The sequence below is a fragment of the Rhodamnia argentea genome, chromosome 7, assembly GCF_020921035.1.
Source record: "Rhodamnia argentea isolate NSW1041297 chromosome 7, ASM2092103v1, whole genome shotgun sequence".
Taxonomy (NCBI): Eukaryota; Viridiplantae; Streptophyta; class Magnoliopsida; order Myrtales; family Myrtaceae; genus Rhodamnia; species Rhodamnia argentea.
This window is the reverse complement of record NC_063156.1, coordinates 7,915,000-7,924,437: the sequence shown is the minus strand read 5'-3', so window position 1 is coordinate 7,924,437 and position 9,438 is coordinate 7,915,000. Positions and strand designations below refer to the sequence as shown.

Below are 9,438 nucleotides of genomic sequence, written 5' to 3'. Positions count from 1 at the left end.
TTTCAGCATTTTCAGAATGCTAAAGCATCATTAGTGAAATTTCCCCAATTGCATGTTTTTGCCCTCGAAGTTGTATTAAAAGTCCATATTTGCCCTTTTTAAAAAACCCTAAACTTCTCTCGGCACAACCCTCTCTTTTTCGCCTCTGCTCAAACTTATGGAACTTACCAGCGGAAGGAAACAGTTGCGGTTCCCGTTTCTGAGTGAAGGCTCATCCGGAACCGGACCGATTTTGAAACCCGTTTCGAAACCGGCTCATTAAGCAAAAATGAACGGTATTTTCTAACCTCACCACGAAGACTTCACCGAAACAAAACATACTGATATCTTCATTATTGCGTCCTCATGTTAAGTCAGAGGAAAAACTCAAGATGGCGCACTTCTTCTTTACCCTGCCTCTAATTGCAATAGAAAAATCCCAAAACACTCCATAAAATTGTCGATGCGTGTGCTCAAAACAATCTCTTTTAGACTAAGTGAATATGCACAAGCGTTGCGCACGTCGAAAAACACACGATATCGAGAAATGACATAAATGTTCTTGGACAGATTAAAACATGTCAAGATCGAAACTTTCCTTTGAAGGTTGTTTTGTGTTTAAAAATCAAAATTTGATATCGGAATACGCGATAAATTAGACAAAAACTATTACGCATTCTCTCTTATATTTGATATTTGTAAAATAATTAGTTCCAGATATTCTGAAAAATAAAGAAACAAAAAAAGATCGAAATCCGTTCAGCGGTTCTCTTTGCCAAAGAGCACCTTCCATGTAACAACTATCGTTACTAAAATTGAATTATTTTAATGAGAAGCAAACAGCATTTAACCTCCATTTCTTAAATGGAAAATTAATATTTTGGGGAATTTTTTTTTCCTAATTCTGATAATTTATATCTCTTGAGAAACGAGATAACGGAAAATATTCTCATCAGTCGATAAGAATGTTTAGTCACGAGTTGTTGTTAATAGCGAAAGTATTTTTCATTGACTTTATTTACTTTGTGAACAATAACGATGATTCTCTACCCTACTTGATGCCCCCGTCGTGTGTCAATTTCCAACCATTATTACATTACATGCTAGTTTTATGATCGCCTCACATTAGTATAGGCTAATGATTCGATCGATGAGGCATCGAATGGAAACACTGACCACAGTAAAAGACCTCGTCCCCTTATTAGAGATGGTAAAATGGATTTAGTTCCATATTTTAACTCATACATTACTGTGCATGTCATAAATATGTTACCTTAAGTTTTAAAAACAAGCATAAAGAGTTACCCAACAAGTTAATGGGTTTTAAAAAGATTACCTAACAATCTTAAGTGGATGGTCATTTTTTTTTTCTTGTTTTTTTATAATATTTTATTTTTTTATTTTTGTATCTTTATTTTCTTTTCTTTTTTCTCGGACGTAATCCAGCGAGGGTCGCCGAACAACCCTCGCTGCCCATTGGGCGAGTGCCGCATCCTCGCGCCATGACCCGAGAGAGCTTCGCGGCTCTCGCTCGATTTGGGAACTCGTTGGGACCTTCACTTGCGATCAACAAGAGATTCTCGGCCATCGTTAGATCTGGCCAAGTGTTCGGCCCACACCAGTCGCCTCGGGTGGGCAAGGGTTGGCCACTATCCTTGCCAGACTTAGGAGAGAAAAAAAAAAAAAAGAAAAAAAGAAAGAAAGAAAGAAAGAATTGGAAATTAAAAAAAAAAAAACTATACGAAATTTGTCCATAGAGTTTTAGCCTTCAAATGCCCTGTTGGCAGACCGTTGCACATTATGTGTAGTAAAAACTGTTTCCATTACAGTGAAAAGCTCAGTCACATGAACTCAATTTATCTGATGAAGAAGCAAAACAATTGATTCCGACTCTTAAACGGCATAAATTCGAAGGACTGCTATGCATCACGTCAGCTCAAGCTACATCTCTTAGCAAAGTAAGCCGATTGCTTGCCCTTATGACAAGGTCGCAGAAAAAATCCTGCCAGTAACCCCTTTCCGTCTCGCTGCTCTGTTTCCTCTTCACTAGTTTCCTCGCTGCAGCAGGAACCCTTCTCAGCCGCGCCATCGTCGGTGCTCTCTCGTAGCCGCTTCGCTAGTATCCTCGGCCGCACCCGATCTGCTCTGTTTTCTCTCCGCCCGCGCCCGCAGCAACCCATCCCCGAAGCGACCGACAACCAAGCTCCATCTCTCTCATTTTAACCTCTCTCTTTCTTTTGCGGCTTGGGGACTGCGATTTGCGGCCTATCTTTGCCGTCAACGTGCCTAGCCGGCCGATTCTCCGTTGGAAACAAGGTGTGTCTAATGGTGACCGATGGCCGTAGGATTGAGATCCGTCGTTAAGGGTCCGCATGAAATCACTTCAGAAATTCCATTTCTCTCGCCGAGGCCCATCTGGCAGAGAAATGTGTTTTATAAAAACATGATGGAAGTAGAAATTCGTTTGGTAAAAAAATTGACTTATAGTAGGATTTTTCACTTATGGTAAGATTTTTCACTTATGATAGGATTTTTGGCCAATTTTGAGAAGTAAAAAATTTTAACTTCTAGGCTCCGAAATCACTTGGATGCCCCCGTCCGGACCAATTGCCGGACCATTAGGACACCACAGCTCGCCCACGACCGCCACCACTACCGTTGACCATCTCGTTTGAAAATTTTGTTAATAATGTTTCAAAAATAGAAATTTTCAACAGCTACCTAACGAATTTTTTTGATCAAAAGTCAACGGGGAGCAGAAGTAGAAAAATCAACTTCTTCTTTTGAGGAGAAGGAGAGAAACCAACTTCTAATTAGAAGTTGATTTCTCGGAAAGAAGTGTTACCATGCGCGCCCCAAGCTTGTGCGAAAATCGATTAACTGAAGCTGCTTTTGACGACTGACGTTGGTATTGTTGTTGAGGTTAATGATCTTAAAATGGAATATTTCTTCCAAATTATGTCTAGGCCCCTTGACCTTAGGGCGTGTTACTCGTTCGAAATGCCTAAATGATATCAGAATGTATCTTCATCAAAAGAGAGGAAAAAATAAAATAAAAAACGAGTTCAGGAGTCATCTCGTTCGATGCTAATCCTTACACGATTGCCATTGGATCATTGTTATTTGAGACGCTCATGCTTCCTCTTAATGTTAGGTCCAAGAATCGCTATGTGCAAATATAAAAGGAAAAGAAAAAACAGGTTCTCGGTAGATCTTGGAGCGGGACGGGAAAAATAGGGTAGGTTGCAGATTTCAAAATTCGAAATCAGCTAACCCGTGATATGCCTCCGTCTTCTGCCATTGCAACATAGGCTTCTAAAAGGGCTTTCTTGTGTCGTATCCGCGTTATATGTAAGTCCACCTGATTCATAAGTTATACCATGTTGAAGTCAGGGTGGCGCAAATTAGTGATGTTTTTATATCTCATGGAGCTGTTATTGTGTTAATGGTTAATACAACGAAAAATTTAAAACAAATGTACTTGTGACAAATTTGCCCCAAATTATTTTTTTGACCCCAAAAAAATCTCAAACTTGTACACATGTGGTAAATTTACCCCAATCTATTTTTTCGAATACCAAAAATTTTAAATTGGTACATCTGTGATAAATTTTTTCCCAAACAAATTATTTTCACCATAAAAAATCCTAAATTGGTACACACGTGATAAATTTATCCTTCGTTAGTTTTCGTTAAATTGGATTGATACCACAAAGAATTTGAAATTGATACAATAGAGGGTAAAAATTCAAAAGCGTACATTTAACAATTATTACGTATCATCCAACTCAGCAATTTGACGTTATAATTTAACAAAAACTAACGGCAGGTAAATTTATTACGGACGTACTAGTTTAGGTAAATTTGTCAAAGACGTCCCGATTTAGAGTTTTTGGTCGTTAAAAAAATTTTTAAGATAAATTTATCAATTTGGAGATTTTTGTGGTATTAATCCCACTTGTGTTAATTGGTAGGCAACTGCATGTTGAAAATTTTTCATAAGTGTGATATATATATATATATATATACACGACACAAGGCTAGGCCTGAATTGGGCCGGACTGAACTGGGTTGACTGGATCTGGGCCGATTTTTGTAGATCGGGCTCTGCCTGATTACCACCTTCCTAATGTAAGCAATAGCTTGTTTGGATCAGACCCTAGTCCAAGTTTTAGTGCATTATGTAAATCGTTTGTTCTTTGTCCTTATTTGGGTTAATAATGGGGTATTCAAAACTCTCTTTGTTCGACCAAAAAAAAGAAAAATCTCTTTGAATACCCGACTAATCTCTCTCTTTTGATCGAATACAATAGTTCACTTGAGTTGAGACCCTTTCGGGCTGTGGTTATAAGGGGCCTAGTTAAAAACACAAGGGTTATTGTTAATGGCGATCATATTCTAAAACCTTAATAATCAACCTAATGGATGGGCTCTTAAACCCTCGTTACCAAGCTTAGCGTCTTGTAATCTATCACTATACCAATATAAATAACTTGTGCATGGCTTATGTGTTAATTTGACGTGGTATTCTTGGTAACAAGTATACATATTATCGAATGGGAATTCCTCCTTGTTTATTTGCGATTATCCAATGGTCTCTTTTCTACTCCTCGCATGTAGAATTTTTCCTAGATTATGGTTCTCTCTCTTTGTTATTGTGATTCATCACTAATTTCGTTTGTTGGATTTCTAACTAGTATCGACTTCACGGAATCATGAATTAATCTTGCTTATGTGCTCGGAAGACTCCCGTGAGATTTTTCTTTGTCACCGACCCGTGACGGGATCGCCCCACCAGAGACTGATCACCCTGCTGCTCCAAATTCCAAACTTTGGCGCTCGAAAAGAAGCCCTAACTTCTCCAGCTCAGCTCTCTTCTTCCCAATCAGACATCAGGGAAAGAAAGCTTCTAGCTTCGAGCTTTTGCACTTCGAAATTGGCCAGGAATGCCTGGCCGGGCCCGATTCAACCTCTGACGATTCCCAAAGACTCCGGTTAGGGTTTCGTAATGGATGCCAAAGACATTCTAGGGCTGCCCAAAAGTCAGCTTCCGATCCCCCATGAGAAGAAGTCTAGGCCTCCGAAGGAACCTCAGAGAAAGCCCGATGGCATTTCGCGGGAGGTAATGGGTCGTTTCGGTCAGCCTGTCCTCTGTTTTTCTTTGTTGTCTCTGTTACCATATTTGCATATGTGTGAGTTTCAGCAGGTACAGCGAGTTATGTATCTGCTAAAATTTTGTAGGTTTATGCGCTTACTGGCGGTTTGGCGCCTCTCATGCCGTCAATTGATGTTTCTCAATTGAAACGACGGCCTCCTTCGGATGAGAAGGTTTGTTGAATTTCAGTTTAAGGTAGTGTAGTGAGGTTGGATTTGGGGTTCAAGCTCATGATCAGGTCTAGAGTAGTTAAAGGATTCTAGCTGTGGTATGTTTGTAATTAAGTATTGGTTAAAGAGAAGAGTTTGATGTAGCTATCTTGGTTTGTGTCATGAATCGTGATGTTAACACTCTCGGTAGGATATAACGAATGATGTATTAGATAATATAGAGGTTTTGTAGTATCTGCACGGGTTACTCTCCCAAATGAAAGAGCTTTCTGGTATATAGATGACACTTTCAGTTAATCCACATATCACCCATTGCTTTTATAGAAAAGAATGACCAATCATTCTATTCATTATTTTGAGTTCCAGGCTTCTTTTATGGGCAATATCTTGTATGAAAATCGCTTCAGAGAATTCTTCCCTTTGCTCAGATTACTTGGCAGTGGCTACCTTTCACAAATTCTGCTAGAAAGGATGATTTGCAGCTCTTCCATTGGGTAAATCTTCCTGCCTTGCACAGTTGAGAACTTTATATCGGGGTGTTGTTAGCACTAAAAGTCCCTCTGTTTCTTAAAAATCTGCAGGTCAGAGTCGTGAATGGCGTTCCACCATCCGGTGATTATGCTTTTGCCAAATATAACAAGGTAAAGCTTGTGTTGTTTATAAATTTTCTGTATGTTCCCTGATGAGAGAAGGTTTTTGTGTTTATGTGCCTATGCTAATGTGAAAGTTTATCAATCTGTTTTTGATGTGATGCAGTCTATCAACATTGTTATGTATACCGATGAGGAGTATGAGAAGTACTTGACTGATACTGTAGGTACCATCTCAAGTTTTGTCTTCGTAACCTCGGAATAGATAAAGTTTTTGTTTGGTTTTTTCCGTTGGAAGAGAATACACTTGATGCTTGTTGCACATGACTTTATCTGTTGGCTAGCTTTTCAAATTCTCCTTTCCTGACCAAGTTGTTCTACATGTTTTTAGACATGGACCAAAGAAGAGACGGATCAATTGTTTGACTTGTGTGAAAGGTTTGATCTCCGCTTTATTGTGATAGCTGACAGGTTTTCCTCATCTCACACAGTGGAGGAACTGAAGGATCGCTATTATAGTGGTAAGTGTCTGATTTTGAGGTTGAGTGAAGGTCCGTTGACACAAACTTTCTTGTTTTATATATTCTGCTGCATATGTTTAGTATCTCGTGCTCTTCTGAGTGCTAGAGCTCCTCCTGGAGATATCACCAGTCACCCTCTTGTAAAGGTTGGTATTGGGGCATTTCCCTGAGTCCATGTTGTACCCAAGTTACATAATGCCATGCTCATCTGTTTCTTCACGGCACAGGAACCTTACAACATGTCACAGGAAGTAGAGCGCAAGCGTGCCCTGTCAATGGTCCTCTCTCAATCAAAACATCAAGAGAGAAAAGATGCTGAGGTCATTATTTTACTATGCTTTTCGCCAGAAGAATCGAGCATTTCTTGACTGGTAGATCCATTGACGAGCAAATATCAACCTTTTCTTTTATTTCTCATTTATTTGTTGTTTTCTTAGGTTCTGGCTGAAGCAAAAAGGATAACAGAGTCCGGCATGGCTTCTAAGGTAGGTCTTATTACCCTATTGCATATCTTTCTAGTTTTGCTTGTTTTCAGGAAGAGGGCATTATAGCTCTTCAGAAAGAATGTACTTAATGAATAACGCAGCTCTGGTATCCAGAGGAGTATCCATTCTTACTCCAATTCTGATAGTGTGATTGTGCGATTTTTCTGTTGATGTTTCTGGTAATGTTTCTGGAGATTGTAGTTCTTAAGTTTTTTTACCTCATTTCCAGGGCCCTGAAGAGTCTGAGTCGCCTGTAGCATCAAATATTGGTCCAGAAAATAGTCAGAGAGCTGCGGTCACTGGTGACGCTGCAACTCCTTTAAATGCTACACTTCCCTCTGCTATCACTGGATCATCAACATTAATGGCAGACAATGCATCTACTCTTGCTTCTCTTCGTATGGTAGGCATTGTTTGCGTCTAAGATGACCTTCTTTTCCCCTTAAAAGTTCCTTTGGATTCTTTCCTATTATTTTGGTAAGTCTGCCCCAGTGAGTGTCACTATTTCCAATATTTACTTTTAACGCCTTCCCACAACTCTCTGTGAAAATTTCAGCTCCGTGTGTACTTGAGAACATATGCTCTTGATCAAATGGTGCAAGCTGCAAGTGCATCTGCTGGACTTCAGACAATCAAGCAGGTTGAGCTAACGTTGCAAGAACTTGGGGTATGCTTATTTCCTCTTTCATGGAATGGTGTCAGGAACCTTTCTTGGCAAGGGAATTTCATGTAGTCGTTATCACATAATTTCTTATTAGGATTTGAGAAGAGGTACTTCCTGCTCTATGTTTTTTTTTTTTTTGGATCGAACCTTGCTCTATGTTATGTGAATGGTCTGTCGTTCACTTTTTCTGTTGCAGTTAGGCCTTTGCTAGGTTTTAATTCTCCTGTGACTTGTTAATAAATTTCTAAGCTTTTTGTCAGCAAGTGTACATGATTATTTCAATTCCCTCTATTTTTCAGGTGAATTTAAAACCAAAAGTCCCAACCAAAGCTGTTTGTGCTGAGCATCTTGAATTAAGGAAAGAGATATTGACTCTTCTAAATCTTCAGAAGCAGGTAATTTCTTGCGCAACCATAATTATATTCGTCTCTTTGTCTAATCTTTTGATCTCTGAAATTTTCATGAACACATTACGTATCTCTAAGCTTTTAAATTTTCTTTCGATCTAAAGGTCTTGCATTTTTGTTTATATCTCAGTAAAAACGACATTTACTGATTGTGTCATCATATTTATGTATCATCTGCTGTCATGACATTTGAATTAATACAAGTAACCATGATGGCCTGGTGCAGCTGATATTTAGTTTCTGGCAGTAATTGCATTTTGAATTTTCTTGATATGCCTGCTAATAGTACCTGGTCGCTCATATAAAGAATAGTTAGATTTGTTTAGTTGGAAACTTACAAATTTGAAATTTTCATTAATGAGCATGCCCACTCTCAAATTTCAGCTTCAATATAAGGAAACAGAAGGCACATCTTTTCATGACAGTCCTTACTCAGAAACACCAGGCACCCCAAAGGTCTGTATTCCGAGACTTTACTGGACTGAGATGATATGTAGTTGGGCCACTGCAATCATTGCTCTGCATTTGCTACTATTTTTCTGGACTGTATACTTTATCCCACAAAAATGCTGCTCTCTAGTTTTCTTGTATGATTAAAAGTCAAATGTCTCTTGTGATAACAGCACACGCCCCGTGGGGACCAGGATCGGCCATTTATTCTGGACCCTCTTAGTTTTGGAGGTATCTATTGGTGGTTACTGTCAATTTCCAATTTTTCACTCCGTGGAACTTTTTGTTGTTTCCTGTTAATAGTCTCCTGAGATCAACCTCTGCAAGTGAACCCTAGACCTGTTGCTTGAAATGATTGAATTTGGATACATGAACGAATTGCAGGTGATAGATTTGGCAAAAGGGACCAGAAACGCAAGGTAACCAGGTTCTCCAATCGAGTTAAAGATGTACTCGTTCTTGTACGAGGTCCAGTGCCCAATGTCATGATTCTTTCCCCTTCTACAATAAATTTGGCATCTTTAGGCACCAGGAAGAACATGAGATGCTGCACAATCCCCATCTCAATCTAAAAGGCCTCGCAAGATGAAGGCTTCTGACGTCTAGTTGTGGGACGATTGAGTTTTGGGCTGTTGGTGACAGTGGCTTGCGTCATGATGGTCTGACGCAAAATTTATGCTTCCCCAGATGCTTGGTCAACGATTAAGCATGGAAAGCATATGCTACTCCCTCAAGATTGCTTCTTTTTGTCAGATTTGGAGTTGAGCAGAAGCTCAGACACCAATGGCTGAGCTTTTCCTTGGAATGAGATGGGTACATATAACAATTACTCATCAACGTTCGGGTGCCTGTCCTGAGCATGAAAATTCTGCGTCCTTAGCTGACATTACGTGTATATATATAGAGTGACTATGGTGGTGATCTTTTGTGGATGAGGGGTTTTTCCCGTTAGCATCATCTTTCTCTGGAATAGATGAAGCAGGCTTGGATTTCAATAGGCGAAGGCTTCTTAGTATT

General features: G+C 39.4%; 1 pseudogene; it reads left to right on the top strand.

The window, feature by feature from the left end:
* The first annotated feature begins 4,846 nt into the window (after positions 1–4,846).
* Positions 4,847–9,144, top strand: LOC115752515 (annotated as a pseudogene).
* The last annotated feature ends 294 nt before the right edge of the window (positions 9,145–9,438 follow it).